This window comes from Nelumbo lutea, chromosome 4 (genome assembly GCF_056320005.1).
Source record: "Nelumbo lutea isolate HS-2025 chromosome 4, American lotus-T2T, whole genome shotgun sequence".
Taxonomy (NCBI): domain Eukaryota; kingdom Viridiplantae; phylum Streptophyta; class Magnoliopsida; order Proteales; family Nelumbonaceae; genus Nelumbo; species Nelumbo lutea.
Window position 1 is genome coordinate 45170116 of NC_142687.1, and position 16332 is coordinate 45186447.

A 16332-nucleotide genomic window follows, 5' to 3' on the forward strand; every position below is an offset into this window, starting at 1 on the left:
TTTATATTTATATTATTTTAAAATTTTGGGGGAAATAAACCTACTGATATATTTCGCTTTTGTATGTGTGCCAAACTGCCAATAGTTTTGTCCTAAGTCCCAACTCCCAAACTGAAATTTGGCGGGAACTTTTAAGAAACATCGTTCAGGCCAGTCTTGTCATACCTGGACCAGTAATTTTGAAGAACCATGAACCATGATCCGATTTACAAGCGTTCCAGTAGAGTTGATCGCGGTCCGAATATGATCTGACCGTTTTTTTGGCCGATCTTAGTGACACCGAACCGACTAATGTTTCAAAAGCTTAATTTAATCCATCTCTCACCTTTTTCCAACTGGTTCTGTTCTGGTTCAAACCTTCTGTAGGTTTTCTAACAACAGCTTAACCTTTTTGTAAATAAATTTGACTGGTTTAGAGGCGATTTAGTCCCGGTTCTGCTTCTGCCCTAATGATTCTACTCATCAGTTGTTTTTTAGCGTAGTTATGGAGTTTTGGCCTTCAGGGTATTATAAGTTGGTTTAGGGCATTTAATTGTAACTAGTTTGAACATCTTTGGAGATTTTGAATTGTAAAAATTTAAATGTGGTACCCCAAGTTATTAAAAGATTTGAACCACCATCATTCCAAAAAAGTTGTAAGACATTTTAAAGCAAAGCAGTTTAAATGTGGTACCCCAAGTTATTAAAAGATTTGAACCACCATCATTCCAAAAAAGTAGTAAGACATTTTAAAGCAAAGCTGTTCACCTCTTCCAAACCCCCTTTCCTGCTTCTTTGGTAACTCTCTTTTCTTTCCAATTTCAAGCCCTCTCAATAAGACAATAACTAGAGGTGTAAAACGGGTCGTGTTGTGTTGGTACGCGAGCCATGTCGAGCCATGTCGCCCTCCTCAGGGATAATTTGGGGGGTCGGCCTGGCATGGGCCATGGCCCTAGCCCGTGCAGGCCCGTTCTGTGCTGTGCCGTGCCGTGCCATGCCATGCTGCGGGTTTAGGCCATAGGTTAGGCTCCGTTCTGTGCTGTGCCGTGCCGTGCCATGCCATGCTGCGGGTTTAGGCCATAGGTTAGGCTTTGAGCATGGGATGAACTAGGCCATTTTTTGTTTTTTTGACATTTTTGATTTTTTTTATTTCCTTGTAAGTAAAACTAAAATATTTAACTTTTATTTGGAAATTATTTGAAAAGATAAGAAATCTAACAAAGAAATTAAAAAAAAAAAACTTAACCAAATAAGAAGTCAAAAAAAGAATCAAAGTGAATAACAAATTGGAAGAAAAATAGGAATTTCATTTCATTTAAATTTGAATGATACAAAACATACAATGGTTGGATGAATGGAATATGAAAATTAGAAAATGAAATAAATTAATAAAATATAAAAAATACAATATAGTTACAAATTGAAAATAAAAAAAAAATACGTCATTAAAAATATCAAATAAATTAAAAAAAAAATTACAATAATTTGAAAAAATGCTATACAACTATTAAGTATACAAAAAATGTTTACATCATCATTTTCTCCTATTGTTTTTGATTTTGATCATTGTAGGAATTGAAAATGGTAGGATAGGGCTATTTATATGATTTGTTGAATTAGTATGATGAGAATGGAGGATAAAGTTATTTATAGGAATTGAAAATAATCCAGTTGCCCAAAATACTCTAAAAACTAGCTGTTTTTTAGTCATTGAGAGGGGTATTTTATTCATTGTAAAGTTATTTATCACTTTACCCAAAATGCCCCCAAATTACCGGCTCGTGGACTTGGAACCTTAGGCCCAGAACGGCCAAGACCATTGTGTCGAGCCTGGCATGATCAGCATGCTAAGCCAGGCCGTGGGCGGCACAAACCAATTTACATTAAACAATCAATAAAATACTTGATTTGTCCTCAAATTCAAATACAAAATCATTAAAACAAAAGGCAAAAATACTTATAGATTTTTCAAAAATTCCAAGGGTTCTTAATGATTTTTCCAAAAATAAAAGTCATTATACACATGTTATTTGCACCGAAGACGAGGTCCAATTACCATTAGTATCTTTAGCTAGTAAATTTTGTTTCTCCGCCTTCTATTGGATGCTGAAGCATGGAAGAAGCGTGTATGCCTATGACCCTGAGAAAACCAGTCAACTTTGGAGCGCTGCTTCTGGTATGCCTTTTCCCTGTCAAGCCAACCTTCCAGCTGCCTCCTAAGATCCAACTCCCTGTTAGTGTTGTGATTCATGAAATTGCCGTAACTCTTTCTCTAAACGGGTAATCTGTGAAGGAATGTTGCCATATTTCCCACTTCATTATAGCATTACCCGTAGCTTGTTGCCAATTGTGAGTGAAGGTATCTTGGAAACCCTCCTCCTGAAGCCAGTACTCCTCGATTCTTAACTGTCTTCTACCCCTGAAATGTTGTAATAATTTCAGTAACAATGGCGAGTGATCATGGGCAAGTGGTTAACAACTGGAAGAGGAAAGATGTACAGCCATTCTGATTTTACTAGTACCCAGCTGTGATGGCGTTGTTGTACTAAGTATTGACTCTCCCTCCTATTGGACCAAGTATAAGTAGGTCCAACAATCCAACATTACTCACAGTCGCTCCAAGGTTACACATCTGATCAGCACTGGGACCGATCTCCAAGCTTCTCAAAAGGTTGCATCATGGTTTTCAAAGTCGGATTGGACCGGATGGTTGGATCAGAAAACCGGGAACCGGTCAGGTGATCAGTTCTGTTTTACCCTAGAATCGTTATTTTATAAAAAAACGTTGATTTGGTCAATTCTGTTTTACCAACGGTTTTGGTGGTTTTTAAATATTTTATTTTTTGTCAGAATGGGCCATCCATTTGGTTTAAACAATTGGACTGTTCAACCCAAAAACCAGACCCTGACCATTTCGTTGTCCGATTCAATTTTAAAAACCTTAAGTTACAAATACAATTGAGATCTCCTACCAAATACCAAGGGTTTGAAGTGGATTCAGCAAACTTATACAAGTCCTGTATCCGTGCATGTTTGGGTAACAAGTATCGTAACAGAGGATATCCCAAATAGTAGTAGGGGGCCAATTCAGCACACAAACAGCAATTTGATTTTGAGAGTGAAGATAGATTTGTATTTGAGTTTCTTTTTTCCAACCAAACCACAGTCCACAGATAGACAGTCATATTTGTTCACTCCATTTTTGTTTTCAAAACCATTGTGGGGCAATGTGAGTGGTCCTTAGTCACGTTAATTAATATGATATGTTTTGTGCAAAAATGTCACAAAAAAAACCTAAAACGTGCCAAAAGAGGACACCATCATTGATCCGAAAGGTAGAAAAGGGAAATAAAACTTATATAGTCAATAATCTTAAAATGAAGAATATATTAATATGTGGAGATTTTACCATATAAGTCGTGTAGTTTGATCTACTGGCTTTAAAAAAAAGGCTCACTCAACCGATAGATCACACTAATTTTGAAAATATTTAAAAAATAAAATAAATGGAATAATGCAGTTATATTTTAAAAATGAAATAAAGGAAATTTAAATTAGAAATTCCCGCAAAAGGGAAAAAATAGTTAAAAGCAAAGTGGAATTAATATTAGAAATTAAAGAATGGAAAACATACTAAGGCCTTGTTCGTTTTTCGGTAAGTTACTTATTTGGGTAAATGTAATTACCTGGATAAGTTTTTTTCGAAAACAATTATTTGGGTAAGTGCATTTACCCATGTTCTTTTATTCACCTGACAAATAAGGTAATGATTATTTTAGCCATAAAAATTCATTATTAAAAAGGCCACTTTTGTCTCATTCAAGTGTTAGCAATTTTTCCCCTAGGTGGAAAAGTTATTTACCCACTTAGGAGATGGGTATTACTCATCTAGGTAATGGTACCCAAGAAAATAAACTTTCCCTGGTCCCCACATAAATCTCAAAAATAAACATGAGATTCTTGGTCAATGGGAACCAAAATCCCATTGACCAACTTCCCCCCTCTCAAAATCCAAAAAAAGAACACCCCCTAAAGGTAACTTAAATAAGACGATACATTATATTAAAAAGCTGGAAACCAATTAATACAAAAATATATGTGTTTCTTATTTTATTTATTTATGGTATCATATGTTGACCCATATGACTGAAGTTATTTAACCTTAATGAATAACTTAACTACGTACTTAATGTAACTAATAGTTATAGGTAGGCCCTGTAAGCTTTTTAATATCCTTGTCAAGGCTGTTTGATGCATGCATGGGCTTTGTTAAGTGAAATTGAAGCAAAAGTATTGCTCATAACATTCACAACTCATCCATGCTAGTTCAGTTCTAACTCAAGCATTATTTTTTTGGGTTATGTTTGGCCGGTTTCAATGTTTTCAATTTGCTATTGACTCGAACAATTGAACCATCACCTTGTCCTTTTTTGGATATGGTTTTTTAAAGCCAAAATTTGACCAAAAACCATTGACTTCCGAAAACCATCACCCATCCAACCCAAGCAGTTGAATTGTTGACCTATTCGACCCAGTCCATGAGTCACACACATGTATATCTAAACTTTTGAAAACTGTAACTTTGCACTTAGATGTCTAATTGAGGTGATTTTTCCTAATTGGGTTAAATCAAACCAAATCCATCTCCAAACATTAGGTTTATGTATTGCCTGATTAATTTGTATTAATTTTCATTATTTTTATTACTATTTATTAATTTTTGTTATTGTTAGATAAATTTCTACAATTTTTAAATATTTTCTTGTTATTTTTAATTTGAATTTAAATGTTATTTTAATTTTTATTAATTATTGGTTGATTCATTGGATTTGATAAGAAAAATTACAAAAAAATAATTAGTAATATATAGTAATTTATTTATTATAATTACTATTAAATGAATTTTAAAAAGTTACAATAATTTGATTGTAATATTATTGTTATTTTACTTTAAAATAACCACTATTAATTTATAATTCTTTGAGTGAGATTGATTGAGTTCGAATCTACACCCACCGCTTGGCACCCCAAAAACGCCCCACATAGTTAAAATTGGTCGCGTATCCTCCCACACGCATGTGCCCTCAACTCGTGTTTCACTCAAAACGATATTTTCCCCCTTTCCCACTCATACTCTCTCAGTCTCTCACTCCTTGAATTGCCCTTTGAAAACTCTAGTCCCTACAACTCCTCCCCCATTCGATCTTGTCGATATATTCGACTCCAATGATCTTTTTAGAAGATACAGTGGAGGCACTCCTAGTCCCTCTCATCTCATCTCATTTCTTCTCTTACATGTTCGAATCTGATACCCCTCCATCCAATAGAGGTTATAGAAGTTCAACTTGAACGGTCATTCCCATTTTCTACCCCATAGGACACTAGAATTTGCTACTCTCTTGCTCTATGAAAACCATTCCTTGTGCAATTCCATATTGTCTTATCTATAAGGTTCAACATGGAAGCCATAGATTCAGATAAGGAGAATCAGAGCTGAAGGTAAGTATGATGCCATTAGGTTTCAGTGCTGGGTGATGAACTCCATCTGTGGGGCATTGGTTCGAGTGGTCTAAAGGACTTTAGAGACTATAATATGTCGATAATGTGAGGTAAAGTTCTTGTTCTTGCGACAACCAACACCCACAAGCACATTCCTCATAGTGCCATCGGCTTGATGAAAGGGTTTAGAATCCATCATATGGATGTCCAAACCATGCTAGATGGTTGGGCGAAATTTCAAAAATTTTTCTTACCCTTTTAGGAACTAATTTCCTAGAAATTTTGAAAATTGAATTTTTAGGGTCCATCTTGCACTAAACCAGACCAGATTTGAAATCAAGTTGAAAGGAGATTATACCTAGTACAGAGACCACAAATTGTAGCTTCCGAGGTGGAATTTCATACCCAATATCATTCCCAAAATTGGCCTCCAACTGAAGATGGTGCAATGTACAGGAGAAACCGATTTAGTAACTCTGATTTCAACAAATTTATTATCCAACTAGCTTAGACCGAGTAGGATGAGTGATCCTGAATTTCTTCAATGTTTTTCTTGAAAAAACAAAGAAAAAAATGGATAGAAATCAATTCTTGAAAAGGCTAGGTCGTGATGGGTTTCTTGAGAGACAAGAGAAAAGAAGACAGAGCAACAAGGTGGAGAGAGAGTCCAAGACTAGTCCACCCACTTCTCTCTTTACTCTATATGGAGCAAATTCCGAATCTATTCAGAAGATAACTTTTTCTTTTCTTAATTGATAAACATTATCCTCTTAAGAGGATAAGTGCTCTATACCCAGATCCATACCTAATTTTGGCCTAAATTACATGACAACTTAAATTGTTAGGTGACAGCTTAACTAATCATATTAGTAATGTGCCTTAGGCCCATTTCTCTTAAAGGCTTACGACCCTAAGTGTTGCATGGCCACTTTGGACCTGATATTGTATGGCGTGGGACTCCACAAAGGTCAACACGAGTCCCATGAGGGTTTGGCCTCACCTCTAAAAGAGATTGGGCCGAATTCACTGCTTAGGGCAATGAACCCTTGAACCAATCTGCATGGGCTTAGTCTCAGCCCAACATTTACACCTAAATGATCATTGGGTTCAGCCACTCTATGAAGACCCAAGGACAATAGACTTATGTAAGATAAAGTCTATCAGATAATCAGCTCTGTAATGGTATCTTACACCTAATCTCTCGGCCCATAATTATCAAAGCACTACCCGATAGGGAAAGGACCTCTCCCCTGGCTGTAAGGTGCAATGTCACACTCTCTGCTCAAATGAATATCGGGATTAAAACCTTTTGCAAACATTTTTCATAAAATAATAATATAATATATAAATATATTTTGCAAAGATGAAATTTCAAACACAGGTGCAATTCGTTGTTGGCAGTTTAGGTTTCCATTAGAGAGAGTGTAAGCTCTAATATTCACTTTGTTTGACAAAGGGTCGATTCTATCACTATGATTACTCAATCAAGTAATTTTCTCAAATTTCCCCAACATGCCTATATATTTGACCTTTGATGGATCTTACTAGTTGGCACATCAATGGCAACTCGATCCACTATTTAGTGTAGTATTATAATTAAGTCTGGGGTTATGTGCAACTTTCCGGTTTTTTCCATCTATCTCCAGCGTCTAGAGTATAATTGGAAATTGTTTCAGGTTTAGTGTTTCTTATAAGTACCCACTACTTGTGTTTTGCATTTAACCTTAGCAGTTAAGACAAACTATTCCAACTATTTAGCAACACACCAGTGTTAGCATTGTTAGGATAAACTCTTGAAGTCTATCCAATGGCTAAGAGCACTCTAAACTAACACGAGTCTCATAAGTGTCTAGTTTAAGGGGTAATACATATAAAACATACCAATATAAACATGAAACAATTATGTACTTTATTCATTTACAAATAAATGTTCATGTACATTAGTTTGATTGAAGCTAAGGGTATATACATTGTTTAACATGGTTGTTGTCCAGTATCTCTAGCAATTCTTACAGAAATGCTAGCTGGTTGATGTTATAGTTATTGAAGTAACGAAACTTTGTGTACATGTTATTACAATGAGGACCAATGTTCAAAATATCGATATGCCCGATACATCAATAGAGGCATACCAGGTAGTATCGGTAGTTTTTTGTAGTTTTTTTTTCAAATCCAGTTTAAAGGGGCCGGTTTAAGGTTCGTCCACCCCTTGAACTGGTTAAAAGCCCAATACACCCTCTATAGGGGCGTAGATACGATACGTATCAACTGATATGGATTGATATTTTGAACCTTGGGGTTGAGGACATTGCAGTATCTTGTCAGGCTTCTTTAGGGTCTTCTCTAGTGGATACTTGTAGTTGTCTCATTTTGTTCTTCCTCAGTTTGCAAGATTTTGTTGTTGTTGTTTCCTTCTCAATTGACGCGATTTTGGGATTATCAATCATCACTAACGAATTAGCTAGAATAGAAGTTTTTTATTTTGCTATGGAGATGTGAGAGAGGAATAGATGTGAAACAGAAATGAGATGAGAGACATGGAGAATACCTCTAGACGGTGAGACTGTCAAAATGATCATCGGCATCAGAGAATGCATGGATTCTAAGCTCGAAATGGATAGAGGAGTATCAAATTTGAACATGTGAGAGAAGAGAAGAGATGAGAGGGATAGGGAGTACCTCAGATGTGTCTGTCGAAAAGATCATCGGCATCGAATATATCAGCAAGATCAGATGGGGGAGGAGGTGCAGGGGTTAGAGTTTGTAGGTCGAGAGGAGTGAGAGATCGAGAGAGTATGAGTTAGAAAGACTTGTTTTGGGTGAAACATGGGATGAGGGCACATGCGTGTGAGAGGACACGTGGTGGATTTTAACTATGTGATATGTTTTTAGGCTACTAGGTGGTGGGGCACAAATTTGAACTCAGATAGATTCTCACCATCATTTATCCAATTTAGATCTAATATCCACATGGATCCTACCCACATAACATTACAACTATACATTGAGAACATCTCCTCATGAATGATAAACATGCAAATACATGAGATGTTTCTAGTAAAGCATGGGTAGGAGATCCAAACACATATTTGCCTTCGCAGAAGTTTTCAGAAAATGTGTGGGCTATTTTCTATGATGGGGGCATTAGTAAGGATGGTGGGGCCGCATATGGTTTATGTTGTTTTGATGTTGAATATAAATGGCGGGGAGTTAGGTCAAGTTTCTTGCTCCATGGTAGCATAATTTTAATCTATTATTTGGAGGGCTCTCATGTTTTCTACCAAAAAAGATTGGAAGGATATCATCATCATTTCTGATGCTCCTTTTTTTGTCTTGAAGGGTTTAGAAAGTAAAAAAAAAAAGGTGTAGTGCCTTTTGATGGGATGCCAATCCCTGATTGATTTGAACCTTCTGTATAAATTTATTGTTTAGTCTTCCTTTCTTTTACCTGCCCAAAGAAGAAAAAAAAAACAATGGGGGGATCAAGAAAGTGGAGAATTAGAGTACTCTTGAAATCAATCTAAACAGAATAAAAAAAGCCCAATTCCCACGTTCCACAAGGCCACCATGTGCGGGCAAAGTCTTTTAGCAATTATCTCCCACATCAGGTAGCTCCCTATGTGTTGATAACATTTAACGAATGAAGACATTGGTCATGTAGTAAAAAAAAGGATTCTATTTGGTTAATGCTCTTAGTACTTCGATGCATCCATTTAATTGTTAGTACATATATTGATTAGCAAAATTATAAGAAGTCAACATAAAAACCCTTTTAAGTCTTAATTGTATCTAATTTAATCAGTACTTAAATAAAAGATTTATGAATCCTTAATTGTTTATAATAAAATCCATTATTTCAGTCTAATTCTCTCTCTCCCCCAAGTATTTGTAACATCTTCTCTCCCCCATTTAAATCCCTAATTTCTTCTTAAATCTCTTTGACCCTCTTATCCCCTTTTATCTCTCTATAAGAAAGTAGTGTATAAAATTGATGGATTAGGCTAGAATAAGTGACAAACACAAGATAACTCTAAAATGGACCTTAGTTAAGACTCAAAGTAACATCAAGAAATAAAATACAAATTTGCCAATCCAAATAGAGGTGCAAAAATTTGAAAAATTTTGGGTTGGGAGTTTGAACCCCCCCCCCCTCCCACCCCCACTCAAGCCTTACGTAGTTGAAGTCTTTCAGATTTTATGAAATGTGCCTGACTGATAATTCTTGTAATGAAGTTATTGAGCATGGTTGGGATTTATAGACTCAAGGATATGCTGCCTACAGATTGTCTCAAAAAATGAGTAAAATTAAATTTGATCTTATTTATTGGAGGAAAATGAAATTCAAAGATCCACAAAAGAAGTTAAGTGAATTAGAGCAACAAATTATTTATGTGGAGCATGCCATCCCTTATAATCAATCACAATTCTCAACTTTGTATAAACTCTATGATGATATTCAAGCACAAATAAAGAGTTTTTGGAGACAAAGATCTAGACAAATTTGGCTATCTTTGGGAGACAAGAATACAAATTATTTCCATAAGAGTACTTTATGCAGACAGAAGAAGAATGAAATACAAGGAATTAAAGACAACAATAATTCTTGGGTGACATATCATAAGGATATTTTGGATGTTTTTATCAATATACTTTTTGAATTTATTTTCCCATCAATCTCAATCAGGTTTATCCTTTGTGTCAAAACTCTTTACCGTCTCATTTCAAAGAATAAAAATAACTTATTGACAGCTATCCCCTCTAAAGAGGAAATTAAAACAACCTTATTCAGTATTGGTATTCTAAAATCTTCTAGGCTGGATGGGATGCCAACCTTAGTCTATAAAAATTATTGAGACCTATTGAACTCTGAAATCATAGCCTTTTCTCAAGAATTTTTTCAGAATAAGAAATTACTTAAAAGTCTCAATCAGGAATTTCCCCAAACCAAGTTGCTTTTGTAGTAGGTCATCAAATAATGGATAATACCATTATAGCACATGAAATGTTCCATTTTTTAAAACAACATAAACATGATACAAGCTATGTGGCTATCAAGTTAGATATGGCAAAAGCCAAGGACAGACTAGAATGGTCTTTTCTTCTTTCAATACTAAAAGCTTTAGGTTTTTCTGAAGACTTCTATCAAATCATCCTAGAATGTATTTCCATTGTCTCCTATTCCATCCAATCAGTGGTACTTCTGAAGGAAAAATTCTTCCTACAAGAGGATTGAGACAAGGGGACCCTTTATCTCACTATTTGTTTATCCTGGCCATGGAATGTCTCACCCGATTGATTGTCAAAGCTGAAAATGACCAACAACTTCAAGGTATCCAAATATTTGCTAGAGCTCCCTCAATTACCCATTTATTCTTTGCAAATGACATTCTTTTATTCATAAGAGGATATAGAGAGGAATTAGATAACCTTAAAACTATTCTCCAAAAATTCCAGTGTGCCTCAGGACAACTCATCAATTTAGAAAAAATTAGGAATTTATTTCAGTAGAAACATTCACTCTAGGCATCAAAGAATGATCCGTCGTCAGCTCCATATTCAGACCCTCCCTATAAACTCTAAATATCTTGGCCTATCTCTAATTTGGGGTCATAATAAATACTCCCAACTATCTTGTATAATCTCAAAGCCAAACTCAATATCTAGAAAGCTACCGCAATAAGTCAAGCTGAAAAAAAGAGTTTTAGTTCAATCTGTAGTCCCAGCGATGCGAACTTATACCATGTCTATAGTACAATTACCCCAAAAAACCCTGACACGTATAGTACAATTACCATGTCTATAGTACAATTCCAATCCTCATCCTTATCATTGGTGCTCTTGGAATTCCTTAAGTGACCCTAAATCTTCAGGAGGATTAGGTTTCAGACATCAAGTGAATCAATCTAGTTCTTCTTAAAAAGTTAGCTTGGAGATACCTTAATGAACATCATAAATTATGGGCTCAAATTTGGAAGTCTAAATATCTTTCCATTCACTCTTTCTTTCCTACTAATATCCCTTCTCATAGTTCTCTTTACTAGAAATTGACTGCCCCTAAATTACATATTCTTCTTCAAGAAATAGGTTTCTTAGTTAAAACTTCTTCCTCAGAATAGATTGCTCATCTACCTTGAATCCAATCAGCTGAAATTTTCACATGATACCTAAGCCCATTTCCTTCACTGTCTCTCAGATTACTTTCAATGATATCAATGATCACAATAACTAGAATACCCCCATTCTGCAACAATTTTTCAACTTAGATCAAGTTGAACAGATTTTACAAACCCCAATGTATCCAAACAAAACTTCCATCTCCTAGATCTGGACTAAACACCCTTCGGGTAAATTTTCTACTACTACAACTTATAGAGACCTAATCCAAGATTTTCTTCCTAATATTTCTGATCAGCTTAAAGATTGTTTTAAATGGAAGCTTTCCTACCCTCCTCTTTACCAATTAATTATGTGGAGAATTATCCAAAACTTTATACCTGTTAAAACACATATCTTCTTTTCCCAGGAATTGTGTATTTTGTCATAACCAGCCAAAAACTTTGAGCCACCTCTTTTTGGATTGTTCTTTCACCCAATCCATTCTTTTTGCTTCACCCTGAAATATCAAATTTTCTCATTACTCCAACTGGCTAGATTGCATTTTGCATTTGCGTACTCTTTTCACTGAGAAAAACAGTTTTTAGAAACTCCTAGTTGGTATGCAATTGCACTTTACTACATATGGTTTGTGCAAAATAAAAAATCATTCAAAGACTTTACTGTTTCAAATCGCTGAATTTTACACAAAATTAATAACATTTTTAACAATCTTTCAACTTCTCCCATCGTGCATGAGCCTTTACCAATTTCAAGATCCAACTTAACCATATCTGTGCAACCACACATAGATGGCATCCTTTTCACAGATGCAGGGAAGATTTCTCCTAATGATTTTTGCTTTGGAACTATCCTCCTCGATCGGCAATTGGAATTTATTCAAATCTCAGGAGGTCGAAACTCTATGAATTCAGTTGAAGCTACAAAACTCTTTGCCATATATGTAGGTCTACTCCAAGCTCAAAGATTTAGTAAACAACATATTTGGTTTTCTCAGATTCACAAACATCTATTTTCAAATTATATATATGTATCTATATATATATGTGTGTGTGTATGTATGTATGTATGTGTGTGTATGTCGGGCTAGCTCAGGCTTGGCCCTAAAATTTGTGGTCCTAATGCAAGCATGGGCTTGGGCCAAGCTGAAAATGATCATCCCTACTCTAAATACAAACCTAATACCAAATTTCTCTTTTCATTTCTCACACATGTGTTTATCTATTTTCAAATTAATTATTAAAAAATATAATAATCATAGTAAAAAACCTCTTAGGTCTTAATTTTCTCTAATAAAATTTATCATTACTCTCTCGATGAAAGTCATTTTTAAAATTCTCTCTCTCTCTCTCTCTCTTATAGTTATTAAAAAAAATATAATAATCACAGTAAAAAACCTCTTAGGTCTTAATCATTACTCTCTTGATGAGTCATTTTTAAAATCTTCTCTCTCTCTTTCTCTCTCTCTTATAGTTAACGTTTGTAATATCTCCCTTTCCCCATTAAATCCATTATTTTATCTTATATCTCTTTTGACTCTTTTAATAAAGTGGGGCTGTGAACTAGCCAAGCTGATGTCAAAACCCAAATTTGCTGACTTAGGCCTAGCCAAATTTGCCCTCTCACCTCAATACTCATGGACCTCCTCTTCCCCTCATTGATCTTTCTAATAATATCCTCTCTCTCTCTCTCTCTCTCTCTCTCTCTCTCCAATACTTAATGTTTGTAACATCTCCCCTCCCTAGGGTTGTTCATAAGAAGGCCCAACCCGACCAACCCAGACTAACCCAACCTGAGTCGGTCTGGTTTTCATAAGCACGGGTCAGTTTCGGATTGTGCAAATTCCTAAATTGATGATTCGGGTCAATTTTGGTTTTCACACAAGAAAATCAAAACCGACTTGAACCGAACCGACTTAGTTCCTAGTTCAAACATGAAGTTCCAAAGTCTATTAGGCCACCTAGTTTTTGAATGGTTGCAAGAAAATTTAGATTAGTGAATAGTGATTAATGAACAACTTTTGTGATTAACTTTTCATTTAAATTTTATCATAGGAGATGGCTGAAATGATGTTCAATTTATGTCTGTTTTTAAAATTAGTAAGATTTTATCACAGGGATGAACTTAGAACCGAAACCAACCCAAACCGACCCAACCTAACTCAAACCGACCAGCTCGGTTTTGCTTAACATTGGGTCGGTTTCGGTTTCTATGTCAGGTAAACCGACCAAGTCGGGTTGGTTGGAAAAACCACAGTAAACCGACCCAACCCGACCCATGAACAGCCCTACCCCTCCCCCACTAAATCTCTTATTTCTTCTTAAATATCTTTGAACCTTTTTTGACCCTCTCTAATAAAGTAGCAGGATAAATTAGATGGATTGGATCATGACCAACCCTAGCTTTGGACCCTGGTTTAGAACCCAATGATGTCAAAACCCAAGTTTATCAACCCAAATCTAACAAATTTCCATTAAAAGGATGTCAAATGCATGAGTTTACATATAACATCCATTGTGGGCTAGGCTTGTATATAAAAACTAGGCCCAACTAGGTGGGGCTGGGCTGAAACTAATCATCCCTACTCAAAAAGGTATATTTTTTAGTTAAAACTTACATATATGAAGACTAAGACACAATATGCATTTTGACAAGGAGTGCAATTGTCGACACTCATTGGCAACAGATAGAGTGTACATGCACTAGTCGTTCCTTGGCAGCTTCGCCTACCATCTTTCCTTCCTAATGCATAGGTGCAAGAGGCTGAACTAAAAGTTGCATCCCTTTAAGATCCTTCACAAGGAACTTGGGATATTAAAAAATTACATAACCTATTTGACTTAGATTCTTTTGAGCTCATCAAATGAACTCCTTTTCCTATGGAACCCAATAGTGTGGAAGATAGGTTAATATGGATATACACTACTCATGGTACTCTTACAAGTTCTCGGGCTTATAAATTTCTGAGTGCCAATGTTGCTAGCTCATCTAACTACATTTGGACACTTCTGGGAGTCACTTGGAAAATGTTGTGGGATTATAAGCACCTCCTTTATCGAATCAAAGTATTCTTATGGAGATGTATCACTAACTCCCTACCAACCAATGCGAATTTAGCAAAGAGATGCCAATGGAACACAGGAGTATGTGCCATTTGTTCCCTAGAGGTGGAAACAGTGGAACACAAATTCTTCAATTGCCCAGGTATGAGGGCCATGTGGTTTGGTTCCATGCTTTCTATCCAGGTTGATAACCACCCTAGGAGGTCTTTAATAGAGTGGTTAGGTCACTAGTGGTCCATAAGTACTAGAGATTGTTGGATGGGTTAGAATCCAGAATATGGATGGCCAACCAGGTTTAATGGATGGCTAAATTTAAAAAATTTTCTAGTCCAATTGGGGAATTAGTTTCCCGGATATTTTGAAATCTAAAAATTTTGGATTGATTTTGCACTGAATCGAATTAGATTTGAAACCAAAACTAAAATTAATTGTATTTGATACAGAGTCCACAAATTGCAACTCACAAAGTGGTAGTTCATGTCCAAAATCAGTCCAAAAAACTAGCCTTCAACCGAAAATGGCACAATGAATGAGAAGTCGATTTAGCAACATGTTTCTACAAAACTACTATCCAACTGCCTTGGATTGACTAGGATTTGTGAGCCAGATTTTCCCAATATTTTTCTTGCAAAAGCACAATGGAAAAATTGATAAAAATCAATTATTGCAATGGGTAGGTCGTAATTGGGTTTCCAGGTGAGAAGAGAGAAGTGAGAGCAAGAGAGTGAAGAGAACAAGATCTATTCACCCTCTCTCTCTTAACCCACTTATATAGAGCACTATCATTTTCTAATTAGGAGATTACCCAAATTTGATTTGGATCTGGACTCTTTTAATAGATAAGCATTATACTCTTAAGATGATAGGTGATCTATATGCAGAACCATGCCAAGTTTCGACCCAAATTACATGATAACTTAAATTGTCATATGACAACTTAACTAATCTCATTAGCAAGGGAGGAGCCAGGGGGTGGCAGAGGGGGCCATGGCCTCCCCTATGCCTTGAAAATCCTTACAATACTCATTTTATCTATACCTATATTTCATCTATTTACTAACTTTTGGCCCCCCTTAAAAGAAAATCCTAGCTCTGCCTCTATTCATTAGTAATGGACCTTTGGCCCATTTTCTTTAATGGCTCATGTGCCTAGGTGTTGCATGGACACCACTTTGGGCCTGATATTGTATGGCATGGGACCCACAAATGTCTCACACAAGTTTATAAGGGTTCAGCCCCACCTCTGAAAGATGTCAGGCCGAATTCACTACTCAGGGTAGTGAACCCCTGAGCCAATCAACATGGGCTCAGTCTGGATCCAAAATTTACACCTAAAGGTCTAATGCATAACAGAAAATTGGTTTAGGTTCAATGTTTATTCCAAACACTCACTGCCTGTGCTTGGGTCTAACCCTAGCAGTTGAGACAAGCTATTCCAACTGTTTGGTAGCACACTAGTATCAGTCTTGTTAGAATAAACTCCTAAATCTATCTAATGATTGAAAACATTCTAAACTAACACGAGTCTCGTAAGTGTCTAATTTAAGGGGTAATACACGAAAAATATACTGTTATCAACACTAAATAACAATGCATTTTATTCATTTACAGATAAATATTTATGTACACCAATCTGATTGGAACTAAAGGCATACACTGTTTAACAGAGGCTTATTTG